This window comes from Phoxinus phoxinus (genome assembly GCF_949152265.1).
Source record: "Phoxinus phoxinus genome assembly, chromosome: 7".
Classification (NCBI taxonomy): domain Eukaryota; kingdom Metazoa; phylum Chordata; class Actinopteri; order Cypriniformes; family Leuciscidae; genus Phoxinus; species Phoxinus phoxinus.
The window spans coordinates 24,589,729-24,612,052 of NC_136882.1; the positions used below are offsets into that span (position 1 = coordinate 24,589,729).

General features: G+C 39.1%; 1 long non-coding RNA gene across 7 annotated transcripts in view; it reads left to right on the forward strand.

Annotated features, from left to right (window-relative positions):
* Window positions 1-21,142, forward strand: part of LOC307001416 — a 138,633-nt gene extending 117,491 nt beyond the window's left edge. The window contains exons 5-8 of one of the 7 annotated variants that reach the window (XR_013798225.1): window positions 1,874-1,908; window positions 2,076-2,174; window positions 2,406-2,633; window positions 21,025-21,136. This is a non-coding gene — a long non-coding RNA (uncharacterized lncRNA). Of the gene's footprint in view, window positions 1-1,873; window positions 1,909-2,075; window positions 2,175-2,405; window positions 2,634-10,166; window positions 10,830-15,090; window positions 15,122-21,024 lie in introns of those variants that run through there. The other 6 variants (XR_013798226.1, XR_013798227.1, XR_013798228.1 and 3 more) reach the window with 6 other exon arrangements.
* Window positions 21,143-22,324: the final 1,182 nt, after the last annotated feature.

A 22,324-nucleotide genomic window follows, 5' to 3' on the forward strand; every position in this document is an offset into this window, starting at 1 on the left:
GAGGACAACTCAAAAGAAAGACGTTTCCTTGCCATTATTTGCAGTACACACTTTTTTATCGCCAAGTACAAATTGCAAATGAGTCTCTCACTCTATTCCTTTTGTATGTTGCGTAGCTCAAAGCACCCTACAAACTGCAAAATTCAGCATTAACTAATAATTAAACAGCGATTCTCTTTCATCTCTTTTATGCTGTAGTTCAGATTTACAACTAGAATTGTTCTTACTCCCTCAACCTCCCCCATCATTTTCACGGCCCGTATGTTTTATGACCTGTGGGACCTTGTTAGGCTTGCAGACTGGTGGCGTCATGTGGGCTAGACTGCAACGATAGTCACTGATGCTGCCCAAGCGTAGACTCGAGGTGCAGTCCCATAAGGAGCACTTTGAGAAGATTGGGCTCCTCGGGGAGCAAGGGTTGTAGAGAACTCGCCTCACACATATAACGTTTATTTCCTGTGACATCAACATTGGTTCTAACATAAAAACATTGTAAAGGGACTTTTCTAAACTCACCCTCATGTAGTTCCAAAACCTATATGACATTCTTTCTTCTGCGAAAAACAAAAGAAAATATTTTGAAGAATACTTTTGTCCATACAATGAAAGTCAATGAAGTCCAAGTCAATAAGGTCCAATGGTCCATTTATCGTTCAAAAAACACTAAGACATATTTAAAATATCATCTTTTGTGTTCCAAAATCTGCAACAAAATTTATATTCAACAGTTTGAGATGTGATACAGTACAGTTCAAAGGATGCATTTACCTGACTTTACAAGAGGGATGGGGGAGGATAGCTGCTGAGTAATGCGATAAAGCTGCTGATAATACTGTATGGACCTTATACATATAGAAGCCGTGATAGGTGTCATATTCCTATAGGTAGACGTGGATGAGCTGAAAGTCAGCTGATGCGAGCTTGACTGACGTGAACTGCCAGAACTAACAGTACGCTTGATTAGTATGTGCGCAGTGTTCGCACACTCCAGACCATACACACACTTTTACTGAAGCGATGCAAGTGATGAATTAAACATATTGCTTTCCATTTACACATTTAGATTTAATATACCACTCTCATGTTAAGCACACAAATTAGCACGTACTGGGTCAACATAGGAATGTTGTTCCTCGATCAAAAAAATTTAGTCCTATACCTACCCCTAAATCTAAACCTACCCTTAAGTTATCCCTAAAATCAGAGGGAAATTATAGGTGTATAACACTGATGTAGAAGCACTTAATCCTGGTTATAAGCCTAAACTTGACATACAATGTAAACGTGTTCCTCAAATCTGATTGGTTGATTGGAATGTTGTTCCAGGACCAAGAAAGATGTTGATCCAGGAACATGTTGCACTTGGTAAAATCAGGTTCTGCCACAAATTACATAAAATCATTGTTCGGAAGTTACAACAATATATGAATTTAAGGTATCTACAATGTCAAGATGTTTAGAAAGTATAATGGATGCACTTCTTATGAATACTTTTTTTTTTTTTTTACTTTCTATTTATCAAATAGTCCTGAAAAAAGAATCTAGCCAGCACATTTTCAATTATATGTAAAGGTTCTCTTGCGCACCAAATTATTCAGCTTTGCCATCACAGGAAATATATTTATTAAAATAGACACTTTTGTCTAAAATATATTAAAGTAATTGTGATAATATTTCATATTATAGATGATAAATAGAAGTTTTAAGCCCCATTATGGAAAAGAAACTTCTGAGCAATACAATTTTATAACTTTATAATATAGCTTTATAACTTCAATATAACTTGATCACTTTAATCACTTTCATTTTATTATAAGACGTTATCACTATACAATATAACATTTTTCAAAACATTATCTTTTGTGTTCCACAGAAGAATGGGTCACACAGGTTTGGAATGACATGAGGGTGAGTATAATTGATGACAGAATATTCATGGTTTTGGGTGAAATATCCCTTTAAGATGTTTTTTTTAAAATGTGATAACTGTTCATAGAAAGTATGCTTTAATTCTAGGTATGTTAATTCAGGTCACGCTCGATACAACTAAGTTAAAATTAATGAAAGATTCTCAGTTTGCTATTTATGGCAGAACCATACGGCGAAACAGCCTGCGAGAGCCGGCGCATTGCCAGAGTCTTGCCCTGATAGACCCGCTCTCAGCTGGATTCCAGGTGAATGTAATTTCAAGTGCTCAAGGAAGATGCTCAGCATCACTGATGCCATATTAATGAGAAGCATAGGTTTTGAAAAATCAAAAAATGCAGGATTGCTTTGTGGAGCAGGCGTGACTCAATGGCTAATATTAGGTCCAGACCCATGGTGATGCGAATGACTTGTTTTTAGTCCTCCTGCTGTGCCTACCTCAGCTTGCTTCTTATTCTGCCTTCACACCTCCTTTGCAGTTTTGAGCACACTGTGAAGCCGCAGCCAGATCTTCTACCTCCCTGTTAAAGGAGGCCCTGGCATTCACAGGAGACAGCCCATCAAACAGCCTGTTGCTAATTGTCCGCGGAGACCCAGAACACCCGTGTCACGCTCACATGAAGTTGCTCGCGGACAGGCCTGTAACCCTGAGTGATATAGAGCTGGTCTTCATTAACAAACTTTGATGGGAGAGAGATGACATGAAGGTCAGTGGCTAATTTTTTCCCTTTTTTTTTTTTTTTTTTTTTTTTTTGTTGCTGTGATGGTCAGTTAAACACTCAAAAGAGGATAAGAGAGAAACCGAGACAGAGAGTGTTTGTGGACAATAGTAATCTTGGATGAAAGCCCTGAGGGTGTTAGAGCAAACTTTCACTCAGCAGACGATCAATACTGAGAACATTCAGGTCTGGCAGTTTACAACTACAATAATGAGTTTAATCAGCACAACACGCTTCCTCAAGGAACCAAAACAAACAGTGCTGGCGGACCACCCCTGCCTTGGTTAAATGTCCCAGCCTCATTTCAGATGGTCTAAAATCAAATTATATTGCAAGAAATCATTAGTGTGAAATTATTTACCTCTGCCATCACTATACATTTAAAGGGATTATATGCTTTTGTCATCATTCCATTTTTTTTTTGTCTCTAAGGTACACTTATAATGTTAACCAAGATCAATGCGCTCCAAAAACATTTATCATTTAGTTTTTTATTACCTTTAGAAATAACCGGGCCATTTTTTTTAATCTTTTTTTGCTGCACCTTTAAGAATTCTATGTTGCCTAGATGCCTTTTTTGTGTGAAATTATTAGCAGTTTTAACAAATCAACTTAGACCCACTTAGTTTTGCGGTTGGGTCAAACCGCATCTAGTTTGATATATGGACAATTCTGATCCATTTTTTAATAACAGCCTCTCTGCATCACATTGTGACATTTTTACAAAGCAATTCACACTGAAATGTACCACACAAACTGTTAAGATTAGACTGCAGACTGAAACCTATACTTCAGCTCTCTTTTTTGAACAATTGGATCATTTGGGAAAATATGCAGCCGGCAGGTGTTAGGCTACTCATAGACAGGGAAGCACAGGATTTGGTCGATTTTCCACATTATTATTTCTTATGGCTTTTAATAATAATAGTATATCTGCTACTTTCTTCTTATTACATTACTGTGACTGTGGAAGCCAAGTTTCTGAGGGGTTGTTGACAGTACATGTTCATGATCTTGTGTTCACATTTATTATCTTCCTCTTACGACTGGATATATCTTTAAGGTAGAGACTTCTAGAAGTTTAGAATGAGTTATTTTTACAGTCAGATTCAGTCAAATTGGTCTGGGGAAGTAGGTTTCAGTTTTGAAAGATAAAGTACAATGAGCCCTTCAATTTCAATGTATTTATGTACTGATAAACATAAGATTGTACAATATGTTGACGTGGGTTTTGTATGTATTAAGATGCAGAACAACAGGGGAATGCAGTATAGTACCTAAAGCTTGCCTGGAAATGATATTCAGGATTCTCACCAGCATTAGTCAGAATCCAACAAACAGCAGCATGACATTTATTCTGCTATAAAATCTTATTTGTAATTCCAATAGCCATTAAGATGCATCAATTAATTATCTGATTCATTTAGCGCCTAATAAACGTCAAACCTTCATTTAAGACGAAGATGCTCTCCAGTAGTGATTACACAGTCTCCAGTCTTTACCGGTTGCTTTTTGATCGCTCAGTATTTAATATTTTCTGGTGACCTTTTGAGAATGACCAGCAAATCTGAGGCACATTCATTTTCTTTCTGGAGCAAATTTCTCCCATCTATTACTATTTGACATTTTGACTAGCTCCGCCTAGCGTCTGCTTTACTGAGAGGGGTTAAACACAGGGCTTAAAGAAAGCGGCACGGTACAGCAGATTGTCCTTTTGTCTGTGCTGTCCCATCCATTTCAGCATTATCAGGTTAGGGAGATCTAACGCACTCCTGGGTTGCAGCATTTTCTGCATTCGCTTTGGAACGTTTTCCCTGTGACCTTTCCCCATGGCTGGATTTGGCTGCAGCGTTTCCTTCTAATTTAAGCTTTTGGCAGGTGCTGGAGCTTCATTATTGGCGCTGCTCCGTCCCCCCTACTGTCCCCCTTGGATGCTTGTCTCCCAGGCAACTGGTCAGCCCACTAGGCATTGAGCCGCCCAGCACCAGAGTACCATAAGAGCTGTGTTTTTTGGTTTTGGATGGTTATTGTATTTTTTACATTATTTCTTCATTACAGAATCGCCATGTTTTACTCCTTCATTACACACCCGCACGCACGCACGCACACACACACACACGCACACACACACACGCACACACACACACACACACACACACACACACACACACACACACACACACACACACACACACACACACACACACACACACACACACACACACACACACACACTCTCACACTTTCTTGATCTATCTCTGTTTCTGTCTCTCTGTGCACTTCTCTATGTGTGCTATTACTTTTATAATCAATCAGATTTACTATTTTAATAATAAAACAGGCAAATGAAATCCCATTTACATTTATTGAAGGTCTTTTGAATCCAGAGACCAGAAAAGGTATAGTTCACCCTTAAATCATGAATTACTCAGCCTTGTGTTGTTCTAATGCAGAATGCCCTTAAAAAAAAAACATAAAAAAAAAAAATCCCACTCACCTTTTTAAAAAAGGTGCAAAAGTATTGCAGACCGATCCCATGCGACACGTGTTGTATTTTGTAGGTGTTCTCGGGGTATACAATATAAATTTAACGTATTATTTAAAGAAATCGCAGTGGGTCTTTAGTGTACAGCTATGCGCATTCATATAACTCTATACCCGCGGTTCACTCTGTCCCTCCAAAAGCACAAAACCAAGATGAACAAAAACGTGAAACACAATCTATTTACCTTCTTCTCTAAGGTGAATATATCTGTTGTGTTCGTCGTAACAAGAAGTTATCGTGTTCACATCTGTCAACTGTCATTCTGACTGTAATCAGACAAACAGATTTCCGGTCCAGTGATATTTGGCTCAGTGAAGAATGATACTTTTCTGGGATTGCATTGTATTTTGTGTCAAATTTTGGTTAGTCTTGATTTTTCACAACTTGTGTGCTTTTTCTGGGCGAGATGGAGTGAACCGCGGCGCTAACAAAGTTAAGCGAACACGCATGTCATGTAGCTGTGCACTGAATACCAACGGCCAAGGTCAGGATTTTATTAAATAATACATTAAATTTGATATGTTATACCCCCAGAACACTTGGAAAATATGGCACATGTGGCATGGGACCGTTCTGTGATACATTTGCATTAAAAAAAAAAAAAGAAGGAAAGAAGAGCATACAGCATTAGAACAACACCAGGGTGAGTACTTTATGACTTAAGTTTAATTTTAGGATGAACTATCCCTTTAAGGTCTTCTAGCAAAGCCTTTTGGATCAGGTAGCAACAACCTAGAATGCCCCAGCAACCAGCTACTAAAACCACTCAGGAGACCTTAGTAACCACATAGCAACGGCCTGGAAACTGGATACAACACCTTAGAATCATTTTGGCAGATTTAAGAATTGAAAAGCACAACATGTTGTTTTTAAAAAATATAAAAATCTGTTCTAGCGATAATATAGCCAGAAGAAATCATTTAAACACATCTCCTCCATTTCGAGTTTTTCTCTGAATTGTTTTCTGGCTGTGACTCTGATATCTAGACCATGTGGCTTTGGTCAGTGTTTGTAAAGCCGCTCAAAAACAGCTACTCTTTCTGTCTCTGTTTGTTCTTTTCGTACTCTCCTTCATGCTCTTCACCCTCTTTTCTCTCTGTCTAGTTCTGTTTGTATATTGAGACATAATAACATGTTGTCAAGTGCCTCACTATGAAGTAATTTGCATATCTTAAATATGGTTTTGGGGAGATACTGACTGCTATCCATTCATGTTTCTCTTTTGCTCACTCTTCATCCTTCTCTCTCTCTCTCTCTCTCTCTCTCTCTCTCTCTCATTTGCATTTTATCCTCACTGAATGTGTGTTAAATGTCATATCTGGATGTGTGGGATGTCAGAAAAGCGAACTAAATCATGTACTGCATACATGGCTGCATCTTGTGTTTCAAAACACAATCTCCTACGCTGCTATGTTAATGTGCATGAGTTTTTGTACGAGTATATACACTGTGTACAAAGCAGAGTTGCAGGAATAAGTTTTAGAGCGGGAGGACAAAGCTAGACATGATGCTAGTTGTGATGTCACTGCATGGAGAAGGCTCCATGATCTCATAAATATTAATCAGCGTATGCTGATATTGCTGATTCCAGTCTGATCTTGCATTGAGATACAATAGAGCCAGTTTTATGCTTGCACAGATATAAACTAATAATTTAATCCAGAAAACCTGTCTAGAAAATAACGATCATTAGCCTGATTTGTTTGAAATGCATGTTAGCTTTCCTGAAATCAGAGATTTGTGATGTCTTTTGCTTAATTCTTGAGCACAAATAATTATGTGTGATTTTTATATGATAACTTAATCTTTAGACATGGCTGAATACAAACTCAAATACCGGTCTATACAGCATGTAAGTGCGTGAAGTTTTAGCACCTACTTTACATTGTCATGTTTCCTCTCCAGGAAAACTTAATTTGAGTGGCCTAAAGAGAAATAAAAAAAGCAGCAAGTTTGTTTTATGAATCACAGTGTGGTTTTAGTGGGTCAATCTGGAGTGAGTTAGAGGATCATAAAAAACAAAACCCCAGTTTTTATTTAGCCTAACAGACCTGTTTGAGTTTCATCTATTCCAGTGTGTCTCTGTTTGGGGGACAACAGGCTCTTCTACCAGTTCTGCATTCCCTCACTGCCTCCGCGAGGCTGAATTACAGCTGATCTCTTGCCAAGTGAAAGCATCAGCCTGCAAATAAAAGATAATGGAGACCAAATAAATGCTGAAGACGGTGAGCCGGGTCCAACCCGGTAGTCGCGGTCCCCTCACAGACAGACAGAAATGTGCTTTTAAATGGGCTGCATCTGCCAGGGCCGTTGGGCCATTTGGCAGCAGTTCTACTGGATTCATGTCTCTATTTGAAGCTAATTGGAGCAGACACCCTTAAAACGTAATAGTTATTACGATGCATTTACATGCAGATAGATATATTGCCTAATACGTTGATTACAAACTCATTACTGATAAAATGTGATAAAGTCAGAGAAAATCAAGTGACATATTTTAAATGTAAAAAAATGTACTGTCACCATTTTTTCCTAGTGTCATTTAGCTTCTTTATCAAGCTGGGGAGAGCTCTCTGAGCTGAAAATGGACCCATCAATAGGCAAATACGTTTGCACTCAATTACATGTTTGTTAAGCAATGAGATATGGGGCTAATGAGGCGCGGCAATTTTTGCCGCAATCACTTACGCCGTTGAGTTATTACCACGGTAATGACGTTCTCTCAATACCTCAATTAATGCCGGCTGGTCTGCTGTAAAGCGGCTGTAGGTGTGATGTGCGCACAATTGCCCACGCAAACATTTATGGGTAATGGATGGTCCGCCAGTGACTCATAGGCGAAAATGGCTCCCCACTCTCTCACTGTATGGACTTCAAGATCGATTGGCCTCCAAACCTATGAGATCTTTTTGCTCACTAATGTCTAAGTACATTCTTTCACATGTGATAGATAGATAGAATATTAAAGTCATTAAGGCAGTTTTTTTATTTTTTATAGAAATAAAGCTGAAATTAAATATAAATATTTGATAAACTTAAATATCTTATAAGAACATAAGTTGTACTAGCTGAAATACAAAAGTTTCAGTTCAAGTACTAAAATGACTAATATATAACAACACGACATAAATAATGAATGCATTGTGTTTGCATCGTTTGGATGAAAGCTTCTGTTTGAATTTGCATGTTATTTGAGCTAATTAAAATGCAGTTCACAGCTGAAGCTTGTTCCATCTAAATCTTGTCTCACTGCATGAAGCATCGTACAAACACATGCCACAGGACCATATTCATAAATCATACACTTCTGCTCATTTGGCGTGTTCACTCTTTAACAGATATTAAGCTGTGATGTGTCATAGAGCTCTAATAAAGGCCACATAGTTCAGGGCACGTTCTCATAATTTTTTTGTCTTATACATGAGGAAAGCGATTAAATTGTACCATTTATGTTTCCATAGCCAATCTCTCTCTTTCACACACTTCTACTTTACCAAGCTGATATCCTAATTTCTTTTCTCTGCCCACAATTGTGTCTGTCTCTTTCAGTTCCTCTCTTGTTTAGCTGATATAGCTCTCCATTCTTCGGTAACAAGTCATTTCATTTTTCTAGTGTCATTATTCAGACTCTTTTCTCAGTCCTCTTTTTTCTTTCTGTATGGCTTGCTGACCCAGGGGAGAATTCAGCACCTCACTCTGTGTGTGTGTGTGTGTGTGTGTGAGAGAGAGAGAGAGAGATAGAGAGAGAGAGAGAGAGAGAGAGAGAGAGAGAGAGAGAGAGAGAGAGAGAGAGAGAGAGAGAGAGAGAGATAGAGAGAGATTTACTCTCTAAAGTTCCCCCTCTGCTGATCTCCCGCTGTGCTGCAGTTTGTCTGACGGCTTGTTGTCTCCTCTGGTATTGCCAATTATTCTCTATCGAGGTGACCTAATTTTCCCAGTCTGGTCACTCATGTTGCAGCCATGTGTGAGGTGTGTGTGTTTAAGCTAGTATGACTTGAGTAAATGTGATATGGGTGCAGTGTCTAGAATTAACAGTCACTAAGCTCCAAATGCTTGTCACTTGCCAGTTGGCTGGTAACTTTATTAACAAACCGCAATATAACGCTTGGTTGAAAGTAAAATGTAAAGACTCCTTTACATGTGAAGTAAGTGATGTGTGTGATTCAACTTACAGACCAAAAGCTTTCCAAAGTAAAACTGTTGAACTGTTTTCAGAGAAAAATTTTGTGAAATTTTTGTGAAATATTATTACACTTTAAAATAACAGTTTTTTTTTATTTCAATATGTTTTATAATGTAATTTATCCTGGCATGGCAAAGCTGAATTTTAGCAGCCATTAATCCAGTCTTCAGTGTCACATGATCCTTCAGAAATCATTATAAAAAAGAAATAAAGTAATTACTGACACCAAACTTAAACTGTGTGTGTGTGTGTGTGTGTGTGTGCGTGCGTGCGTGCGTGGGTGCGTGTGTGGGTGGCCTGGTAAACCCTACATTATGGGGACAAAATTTCCCCACAAAGATAGCAATATCCAAAATCCTTGTCGGGACATTTTGGTCCCCTTGAGGAAAATGGCATATAAATCAGACTCAATAATGTTTTTTGAGAAAGTAAAAATGCAGAAAGTTTTCTGTGATGGGTAGGTTTAGGGGGATATAATATACAGTTTCTACAGTATAAAAATCATTGTGTCTATGGGAAGTCCCCATAAAACGTGTGTGTTTGTGTGTGTGTGTGTGTGTGTCTGTGTCTGTGTCTGTGTCTGTGTCTGTGTCTGTGTGTGTGCTGACTACATGTTGCCCTTGTTGCCCTGGCTACACTGCCTTTAGTTCTTGGCACCTCTTTAAGGAGTTGCTCCAGCCTGACAGAGGTGTGGTTTACGAGCACTTATTTTATGAACACTCTGGTGAATTACTTCAGTCTTGTAATGTATTAACACTAGCCTTTCTCTCTTTCTATCCTCCTTTCTCCCCAGGCAGGGAAAAGAATCTTAAAGACTACAATGTAGCTCTTGGAATATATATTGCATCAATAAAGTAAGGAAAAAAAAAACCCAGCGACATTTATCAATTTTAGCCGGCACCACAGAGGCTCTTTTGGCCGTGATGTGCACCTGTGTTTGGGGATTGAAACTGCTGAAGGCTCTGCTGCAGTGACTCCAGAGCACCAGGCTGAGTTATACCGAAGGGCCCATTGCGCTTCTATGCAGATAATTCTCCAGCTCTGCCTAGAGTCATGAGGTTTAAGAGCATGGGCTGTTTATGTCTCAATATTCCTTATGTGTCGCAAATGGCCTCCTATACTTCACAGATTATATTAGCACTGAATTTGACACCCATGTACTGAAGTGATAAAAACAGTCATGATGGATAATTGATGTTTTGCATCATCTTTTGAATTAGATATAAACCTGTAAAGAAGGGCAAGTGTAGAGAGAGTAAAGAGGGAAGGTGTTTGCCGTGTTCTTCTACAGAGGAGGACATTTTGGACTGAATACTAATTCACATATATATTTCTTCTACACACTAAAAGTATGTACTTCATCATTGGTAATGTGAAAGTGTATACTTCTGAGTATGTAGCAAGACAGAATGCCAGTATTCAGACACCATTCAGTTTACCATGTGATTAAATTGCATCTTGACACCACATGCCCTTCGTGTCACGCATTGTTTTTATTTGCATGTAAGTGTTAGCATGTAGATCAATTCATTACCTTAAAGTTCCTTAAACGTGATTGTATATATCAGAAATGGTTGAAAGACGGTCATCAAAAAAATCAAAAGCCAAAACTAAAGCACAAGTGGTTGTGGGCAATAATGGGTCCTGTGGTACACACATCTGAAATCCACCAAAAAATCAGGTAGGCATGTTTGGCTAAATTTACATTTGATAAATTGTCTCCCTTTCAATTTGAATTGAATTATCCACACACCACAGGCAGCTGTAATGGAATTTGAATTTAAATTACAGTTACTGTTCTTCCTCCCTGTTTCATAAATCTGTTTGTCTGTACGGCCTTTAAACCTGCAAAACGTCAAAAATGTTTACATCTTTTTGGTAAAACTTTCAAAAAGCTCTCAAGCCAGCAGGTTTTCAAACTTTCCTTTTTCTTGTTCAAATTAAACTAATTGAGTTTAATACATTTCTTTAAGCACATTTTAGTTCATCCAATTTGAATTTAAATTCTAGTTTCTGTTTACATCAGTCAAAATTCAATCCAAACTCAGAAACTGAACTGAAATTTAAAAAGCATCCTCAATTCAATTATCAACAGCGCACAAGCTTGCTAGAAATAGTATACCTAGTATATCTTGTATAGTATATTTCCAACATATGATTTAGGATGCCCTAATCCTAATCTTATGTGAATTGGTGTTTGTGTACTGGTGACAGGCTGGAGGCTGTAAGTCCTGCCTGGAAATATCAGCCCGCTGCTAAAGCCTGCTGCCACTGACCATTCCCTCCTCTAATCCTTCTGTATCGGCTGTCACAGCACTCTCGCCAGCATTTATTCCCTTTCGCTCTCGCTATCTCTTTCTCTTTTCCCCTCCCACTATCGCCAAATCATCTCCACATCTTCTAGCTCCCCTCTTCCTATGTCCTCAAAGCATGTCCATGCCAGCAACATGATACAAACTCACCCAAAGCTGTAAGTTTTGTCCTGAGGTAGGCTGCCCTTTTCTTCAGATCCCTTGTGGATATCCAGTGGGCTGGAGCATAGCCACCAGTTTCAGTGTGCCATTTGTAGTCTGGCAAATTGGCCATTTTACTGTAGGGTCCGTCAAGGCCTATGAATATTTGATGGGGCCTAGCTGTTGATGAGCATGTGTGCTGACTCCCTTATCTTATTTGGTCAGGATGCCAGAATTACACTTCGTACCTCCGAGCCCCTGTCCCCAGGAGAGAAACGGGTTGGGGGAGCTGTTAAGCCCTAACTCTGTGGTGGCTCCCTCTGGAGGGGGATTTAAGGGAGAAATAGGGAGCGAGCGAGCAAGGCAGATCATCTCAATCAGCCGAGCACTGGTGCGATAAAGAAAGGGAAATGGAAGTCAACTCTCCGACAAGACAGTCATTCCCCTCGGGTGGACAGAGGTTGAGAAAAGCTCCTGCACCTCCTTGGCAGGGACTGATAATAGAGAGGCACGAATCGTCACCTCTCCCAATTCTCTGCGTGCTCCGTATAGGGATCAGAGTGCCCGCCATCTCCCAGGAGGTGAGGGGTACGGACAGAACTACCACATGGGTCATGCTACTATAATAAAAGATGAAACTGTGACAGTGCTGTAAATGTGCTGGTGCCCTGGGGCTTAGAATGAGCTGGTATAAAGGCACCTTGACAGGTGAATTCCTCCTTGCTGGGTGAAAAACCTGATCCCTGGCCCCTGGATTTAGTCATGGTGCGGAGCAATGGATTCAGAAAGCTGCTTTCAAGAATGAGCAAGACAGAAAACAAAGGGTTAAGGTGTGTGTGTGTGTTCTCATGAGTCTGGTAGATGGAGCTGAGGTCCACAGTCGGTAGGGTGATCACGCTGGGGGGATGTGAGGGTTTTTTCTGTAGCTTGAGAGAGACGGTGTAGTTGTGCTACAAGCCTCCAGGCCACTGCAAATAAATGGATTTTCTTTTTCCATTTACCAATATCCAGAATCTTATTTTATTCTCCCTTCACAGGTGAACTAGGTGAAATGGCGGTCGAGAGGAAATGAATGAAGACATACGCTCATGCTCTCCTTTGTTCTAATGCTCTGCAGAAATATATTGATCAAAAATTACTTTTCAGACATTCGAATTATTCCAAGAGTGCCCCTGCCAATAAATCTTTCCTTTAAAACTTGCCAAGAGGTGCCAGATAATCCCTTTGCCCTTGACCTTTAACCTGCGGCTGGCTATTCTGCAACTTCCCACTTCCTCCTTTTTTATTGTGAACTAAATTGCTTTTTAAAATTCCAATTCAATGCCTCAATTTTAGTTTAATATGAATTAAGGTAGCAAACATGATGCAGAGTTGTCCCTTGAATTTAAACGTGAGATGAATAAATGGAAATGGGTCCAAGAAATTCTTGCACTGTAACACATTTTGACCTTAAGAAAAGGCTGCACAGATAAACTTTAAATATTAGTTCGGACAAGCCTTGTTTGAAGGTGTTCATCCACCCTGGCTGTAAGGCCTTTAAATCTTCACACCTTCAGCCTAAAACTTCAAGACTTTTTAAAGCCTTTTTAAAACTTTCGAAAGCTGTCAATCCAACAGATTTTGTCTTGAGAAACGTTCTTTTTAATGTTCTTTTTTAAACTTATTTTATAGTTATAAAACTTTTTTTTATTCCTACTTCCTCCAATTTAAATGTTAGTTCTAGATTATGTGTTACTTCAATTCAAATTCAGTTCAAGCTCATAAATTGAATTTTAATTAAAGAAAGCATTCTCATTTCAATTATCAAAAGTGCACAAGACTGCTAGAAATGATTTGAATTTCTTCCTGTCATTCTAATGCAAATACAACTTCTTTTGAGGTGTAGCCTTTTCAATTTAAATTCACACTTATGAATTGAAAGCTAGTCAATTATAAATTTTTCTTAACCCTGGTCCTTATGCCTCTCGTCATCCATTCTCAACCACAAGGGTCAAAGTCCTTCCCAAATAAAACAGTTTTCTACTTAAATGCATTATACATGCCTCTTTTCTCTATTCCAAATCCATTCTGACCCTAAACCTTATAAAGGTGACAAAAGGAGGAGCATGTGCTTGCTGAAAGGCTTTGGCCTTCATCAGCTCCCTCCTAATTGAATCAGACTCTTCTTCGTTCAGCCTAATGTGGGTTTTTTAATTGTGTTATGGGCAGGGTCAGGAAAGACGGGCCTCTCAGAGGCAATAACGAGGATACGGAGAAGAGTATATCGACTGTTGACATTGGGCAGAGCTGGTACGCTCTAGGCGTTGTTATGGCAATAACCACATTAAGGCACATCTGGTCCAGGATGCTGCACAGACATTAGGACAGGATGGAACTGATGAGTTAGAGAAGGACTTGAATCAGGTCAAGAATGGATCAGACAAGACAAAAATGAACTATTGTGTGGTTTTAAGAGCATGCTAACAGACATTGACCGAGGGGTGTGTGCTAAACCTGTCAATTTACCTGCCAACTGAATATGAATGATGCTTCTTGAGGCCGTTCTTACACAGAATAAGGCACCGTTGCCACTTTTGCCCGTCTGAAGCTCTGATTGATATTCACAGCATCGTTATGATACCTGCATACTAAACGAACATATTAGCATATGGTCCTGTATTCAAGGCAAGGTCTCCTTCTGAAGGAAAAAAGAGTCTAGGTTGCATGAAAGGTGAAGACACCCCACTGCTGAAATAATGAATACCAGGAGCTAAGGGAATCGATGGATATTAAGGCTCTGTCTCCCTAAGCCCATCTAACTGCTGGCCTGGTGACGCCTACCTTGCTTATCACCTGCAGCATGATGAACGAGGCCCCTACACTGCTGGGAAATTTCCCAAAAATCCCTGGTGCAATAGATTTTGTTAGGGGTTCGCCTGAGTGCGCACAAAGTCCAATAGATCTGCACTAGACATTGACCATTACCCTGTCTGCATGTGCAGCACCCCGATTAGGCCAGCAGATTTAATACTGGAACTGGTATTTACCAATGATGACAGATAGAAGATAGGAGAAGTGAGAGAAGTCTCCAAAAAGGGGGTTTTAAAGTAATAGTCCACCCAAATGTTTTAATTCCGTCATCATTTACATCATTTTAAAACTCATGGTTTTACTTTCTTCTGGTAAACTGCAAAACAACTTTGGACTATCTACAATTTTAACTTTCATTGAATGGACAAAAAACACAGACATTTTTCAAAAATATATATTTTTTGTGTTCCACAGAATACATCATACAGATTTGCAACAACGTGAGGCTAAGTAAATAATCACAGAATTTTGATAAACTATCTCTTTAATAGATTGAGATTCATGAAATAGCTTGTTTTGCCATGTCCAGTTGATCAAAGTTAAAATTCTGTTCCCTTTAGGCGGGAGCAAATGAGTATGATTGGTACGCTGGTGTGTCTCTGCATTCGTATTGTGCCATTTTTGATGCCCTGCTGGTCATTTCAAGAGCCAAGTCCCTGCGTGCCATCACAGTACCCTACGGAATCTACTTGACATATGTCCCTTTGGCAGCTGGGTCCACAACTGTCCACCCAACTTACGCCTGCACCTCGGCAGCTGAGCCACACTTCCCCGGGTCAGAGAAGATAGAGGTAGGAGACAAAAATAGAAAGAGCTGGGCCATCAATCAGTTCACAAGTCAGACAAATAGACAAAATTCATAAACGAGGCCCTTTATTGACGGCTGGTCTCATAACGTTTATCCGAAATCCATTTTGCCTGACCGTTATGTGAGCATTAGGGATCATTGAGCATCACCTTAGCCATGCGTGAAGATTCATGCCAGGAGTTTCATCTGCAGCAGACGTCAAAATCAATAGCCAATGTCAGCGGCACCACAGTGTCTTGCTTCGTGACTCGCCTCTGCCTCAGATTCTGACTTAAGTCTTTTATGTCATAACGGGATGGGCTGTAGATGTCAGTTTGTAGCATTAAGGAACAAAAACTGCAAAAACACGCTTGCACTTTTGGTACAGAAGTCCAATTCCAGCACCGATATCATGAATCTGAATAAGTGGTTTTGACAGTGTAATCCATTTAAAAAGCTGGACTCCGAAGACATGCTGAGAGATGTATCCACTGTGAATGAAAGCGTAGCTCAGATGTTATTTAATCACAGTTCTGGGGTCTGAATTGAGTTGGGAGGAGCAGGTGAGAATTTTGATGACAAGCATGAAAAACAGACTGTTAAAGTAAATTTGCAGATAAAGGAATTAAATGGCTCTATTTTGAATTTTAAATTTAGTCTGTCCTTGTAAGGTGTGTTATCTACAAAGCCCCGATCAGGGCAGTGTGTGTATGTGAGGTCTGAAGCCCCCCTGAAACCCCAAATCCACCCTGGATTAGTGGAGTTGGGTAAGGTCTGATTGGTAACATTGCTCAAATCCTTCCGCCTGCTCAAAAGCTCCCCAAAGTGGGCAAGCTTTAGTGTCAGTTTGTTCCCTGAGAAAGGAAGAAACAACCCCCCTGACCCCCCTCCTTTCCAAACCATGCCACACAAACAAACGGTGCAGTGTTGTGTGCCATTTTAGAACTGGATTGAAATGGGAATGCCTTTTAAATTCTTGAATTGAATTGAGGTAGCAAACAGGATGCAAAATTAACATTCATATTTGAATGTAAATACAATTAAAATGAATACATTTTATATTTCTTGATATTACATGAAACTTAATTTCCCATAATGCATTTGTGTTCTCTTCCTGTCATTCCAATTCAACTTCCTGTGGAATGTGGCCAATTCTTTAGTTCTGACAGGGTAATACAGCACCGTTTGGCTTTGGATACCTAAAAAATCTCGACCCTAAAATGTATTTCCATACAAAAATCTCAGATGGCCAGACAGCGATTCATCTTTTATGAATATAAGGTTTTTAAACTCTTAGTTGAAATGTGTGATATGAATAAACAGTACTCGTCACAGGTCTCTTCTTGTTTAAACAATGGCAGATGGGACTGTAAAACCTGTTTGGAAACAATATAATCACAATTCTTTTTGCTCCCTCTAGTGGCAAAATGACATGCATCAGCTTTAACCCTTTGAGGCTTTTTGATTGTCATGTTTTTCATTTCAGCCACTAATCTGATCACCAAGGCCATCTCTTTTCTTTTGTTCTTCTTTTCTTTAAAAGGACCAACAAGCACAAAGCATTTCTCCAGGACTAATCTCTTGAGCTGTTTTCAAATAAGGACTTCATCATGATATGCTACAGGCGATCTCTGCAAAGGGCTTTCACTAATGGATTAAATATTCATAAATAAATACTGCTTTAGAAAAAGCCATCAGGGCAGCTCATGTTTACATTTTTTTTCCACATGAGGAAAAGAAAAAGTGAAAAACGAGTTGTTGCGCATTGAAATAACAAAGAAAAGTGTGTTGTTATTTTTCCCTGCTAATTGATACAATTTCTCCTGGCAAATTAATTGGGTAGAAAATGTTTAATTGGCCCGATGCGTATCACAGAGGAACAGGTCAGCAAGCTGGGTTTCACCCTCGGGCCTTTTCTCAGAGTTGAGCTTATCTTCTACCACGGCCAGTCAATATTTGATTTCAGATGGGGTCTGGTCTTGGGCGCTGACCTACAAAAGAGATACATTTCTTGGATATGTCTCCTTAAGGTCCATTTTTTATTTCCAAGCTGCAGAGTCAATTTTTGCTCCCTGTCATGAGGAAATAAATAATTCCTAGGTCATGGATGGGGGGGTGGACTGGGCCGCCGAACCTGGCTGGGTGACTCGCGGCTGGAGTGTGTGTGTGTGTGTGTTTGAGGGTGGGAGGACAAGGCTGGTCGAATGAGTTGATATTCTGCTGCTGGAACGAATGCTAATTTAATCAATGTGCTGTAAATCCGACTAGCTGCTGACTCATTTGTGACTGCTGCCCCATGGGGACGTGAACAAAAAGCCCTGCCATTGCAGTTTACTCCCAGATGCATTTTAAAATATGCTCTCTCTCTTTTTACACACTCGCAAAGATACACAAACAGATTTGTGCGTAAAGAGAGGCAAATACATGCTGAGATAATGCACCTGCAAAACTACTATTTGTATATATGTGTGTGTGTGTGTGTGTGTGTGTGTGTACACGAGAACACACTCTTGTGTAAAGTGCTGAGTTGGTGACTTGGGGAGCATTGAGGTGAGGGGTTAGAGACTTACCTCTGTCTCCTTGGACCAATATGTCAGCCGCTCTAGATGTCCTAACCATTAATTTCAGAGTCTTCTCACAGCAAACACACGTCAACAAGCACATATATACATGCTTAATGGAGAGTTGACCAATTGCTTGTCTCGATGATGTAAATGTTATCATGGGTAACATGGCCATAGCGGATGTTGAAGAATGATGCAGTTTAGAGAGAAGGGAGGAATCTTAGAGAAGAGAATATTATAGGGAAGGAAAATCACAAATGAGATTGTTAGTATTAGGATTAAATAGAGAGAAAATGGAGATTTGTCACCTGAGAAAAATACCTTGGTAATCTACCAAATTTCTCCTTTAGAGTTTCATAGGAGATCTTAAAAACAGCCACTTTCATATGTTAAATATTAGTAAAATTGCTAGATTAGCTCACCACTTCAGAGCATCCTAACCTTAAACCCTTTTGGCTTTGTTCACATATATCATCAATACATAATGCATTTGGTGAAATTGCAACTTAAGTTGATTTGTTGGTTATTTGACAACACACATGGCCTTTAAATAGAGTTTAATTAGAATATTTAAATAAAGAATATTAAACACAGAGAAAATGTTGTATGTGCGAAAGCACCCACGGTCACACACTGTGATCAGATACAATAATCTGAAATCAAAAGTCAGTCCAAATAATCTGATCCTCATTTAAGTTTCTATTTCAGTTTCGACTGTATTTCTAATTAATAATAGGAAAAACATCTACGAAAAGGGTGATATTAAAAGGCTACATAATTGAGAACTCCATTAAGTCCTTACAATTTTCCTCTAGATTGATCAAAAGGAAAAACAAGAGGCAACGAGTTTAAGATAAAGTCTGAGGAAGAAAGAGAGTGAGATCAAGAGAGAAAGGAGACAGAGGAATGGAGAGTGGGGGGTGCTAAGGGGGATAATCCTGAGGGACAGGTTTTATGGCTATGTGGAAATTTATTTAGAATAAGTCCGCAGTACCCAGTGCGTGCAGACGTGGGGGGAGAACGAGGGACTTTAATTAATGAGAGCACGCTTGTCGCAGGCTTTGGAAAGGCTGCTAAATCACTGATGCAAATGGAATGAGCCTGAGAATACAGGCTGACTCTCTCTCTCTCTCTCTCTCTCTCTCTCTCTCTCTCTCTCTCTCTCTCTCTCTCTCTCTCTCTCTCTCTCTCTCTATCTCTCTCTCTGTCTCTCTCTCTCCCCCCCCCTCTCTCTCTCATTCTTTATATCCTACTTTTACTCTCATCATTCTGTCTCTGTCTCCTTCTCTGCCCTCATTCCTGCACACTAATAAACACACACAGAGACATGCACATCTATAGGTGTAAAAAATAAACTTTACGTACTTCTGTTAAACTTTTCATAGCCACAACTTCGACTATTACCATTATGTCCATTAGACTGAAAGATGTCATCTGACTGTCATATAAAATTACCAAAACAGTTTTTGTGTGTGACATTTTATGGAGCAGGTGAATTTGAAATTACATTAACCCAAAGAGTAAAGCCGGATACACGGTGGTGTTTAAACTACTGCACCATTATTTAAACTTCAAAACCATTAAAACAATTTTTCATTCAATCAGACCAATTTGCAAATGCTGAATGTGCATGAAAATGAGTGGCGGAATTTATCACATGAACAGTGCAATAGCTAATGATAGAGCGATAGAGGTCTCCTCTCCTCTCACACGACTTTTCCCATTCATTCTCAATTGCCCCCTACCAAACCCATAACATGCTTTACGCGGTCTGCTAAAACTCAATGAGATCAGGGGAGGCAAAAGAGATGCAGCTTCTCATTGTAACTTTGACAGCCAATGTTTGTCACTTTAGAAAATTAGTGATATATACTTTTTAATGTCATATTTCAAAATATTTGCATTTTATTTTTGTACTGTGGATTTTCTCATGCAATTTTTTGTGGAGGCACTGCATCCCTTTCATTCTCAGAAATGCTTCTGACTCTTAGAAAAAGAGGTAAAACAGCTTGTCACAGTAAGAGACAACGTTATACCTTATATACGCCTAAAAGGTTAATATTATACCTTAAGGATACATATTACTACTCCAAGTTACTAATATGGACATTTTAGGGGTAGATAAGTTACTGCCCCATGCGGTTGTATCCCTAAATGTACAATTTGGCACTTTTTATTTTTTATTTGTTAGAAAAGATCAAGGGTTTCGAGTATACTTGCTGATCCTGCTGAAAAGATCAATTTAAAGTAACCTGGTTTATTTGTCTTAGCTGGTTTGAGCTGGTTTCTTAGCCAGCAAGCTGGTGTTTAGCTGGTTTAGATGGGTACAGTTGAAAAATGACCAAAACCCAGCCTTGCAAGCTGGGAGACCAACTAAGATTATCAGACAAGCGACAACCCAAACAAGCGTAGTGTCCAAAACAAAACTCTTTAATATGTCCAATATACTACAACATATACTATAGCAGCTAGTGCTAATTGTAGCAGCCTGACTTCTGAAAATTGCATAAAATTAGAATATTGAGAAAAATTAGGATATAATGAGAAAGAGAAACTGTTTTGAGAAAGTTTGAACTGGTTTTAAGTGCTGTATTGATCATATAGTCTGTAAATGCTAACACAGTTAGCAATACCTGTAACATTTCACCTCTCAGTAACATTTTATAGTACAGCATGTTAAATCTGCTAGCAGCTAAATTAACTTCCCCACACGTATATAAAAAAAACAATGATGTGTGATGAAATTTGAGAAAGATAAAAAACATGGCTTTAAAAAAAAAAGAAAGCACAGGTGTTGTTAGCACAGGTAACACATCGCATTTGTCATTCTAAAAGGTCAGGAGATGTTTTCGAGATGTGTAGCATCCAAAACCAAAAACTAAATGTGTGGATCAGGTGTTGACGTCGTGCATAAGAAAGCTACATAATTCTGTGTTGTGAATAATGCTGTCATAATAACTGTAATCGTTAAAACCTCTTACCCCTTTTTGTCCTCAGTTACTGCAAGTAATGTCTATAAGGACTGAGAGACGACATCACCAGCGCTGTTGTCAAAAATGAAGCCTTAGAGCCATCGGCCATGTGCTACATATAACTCACAAACACACACACTGAGGTCAGTGCGGCCAAAATGGCCCCGTCTGTATCAGTGAAGTTGCCTGTCTGTTCACATTAGGTGGACCATGTGACTATGATAAAGTGTGACACAAAGTGTATCATCATGAAGGGAGGTGGATGGGGGGACCAGAGCAATTTTTTGCCTAGTTCTAAGGGGGATCATAAATAAAAGAGTGATGTCATGTCTGCCATTGCCTCATCTGCCCCATTACCCCTCCCTCTAACCCTGTCTCACCCAGTCACCCTTCTCGACTAACCACTTTTAGTACCGGCCCCCTGACAGCATAAACTGTGTAAATGACAAACAATCTTAAAACGGGATCTTTTAAAGTCCATCAGCGTCTTATGATAGCATGTTAAAAATGGTCCACGACACGTTTTGACAAATGATTCCAAAAGCCTCAAACCCAATAATCAATGACTTTTGTTTGCCGTGAAACATCAATAAATCCTTCTCTGTCCTCCTCTGAATAATAGTCTGAACTGTGAAGAAAGAGAATGAATTTAGGTCCCTCAGCTGAAGCCTTTTGAAATTCATTTTGTTGAATTAAATACATCAACACATTGTGCCGAAAAATCTCCCCTCCCAAGGTTGTAACCATGGGAATCAAAGATCAGACGAAAGAAAAAAGCAGACTGAAAGGACCTGCTTACCCGGGCCTGTCTGTCAATCAAAGAGACGGATAGAAACATGCGTCCCACTGTTGGCATAGGTTCACTTTTAAGACCACAAAAGAGTCACGTTTTTCTCTTGTAGCGGCCTAGCGGAACATTTTATTGCTTAGAATCTGCTTTTTTTGTGTATTGCAAGTATCTCATCTTCATCTCAAACTGTTTAATATCACCTTTATCTTAGATGCTTGTTTGGCTTAGAAAACATACAAATAGACTGAAATGTGGACTTTCATTGTATATAGAAAAAAAAACAGTTAAAGTATTCTTCGAAATATCTTGTTTTGTGTTCTGCAAAAGAAAGAAAGGCTTGATACAACATGAGTGAAAAAATTAATAAATAAATAAATAAAAATAAATAATGAATTTTTGTGTATACTATATAGAATTATACAATTAGAATTATACAAATAATGTCGATTGCATATCTCATTTAATTTGGTCTTGGAAGAATAAGAAATTTTCAAATTTATACAGAGATCTCTGTTGATTGTAGACTTAGAAAATT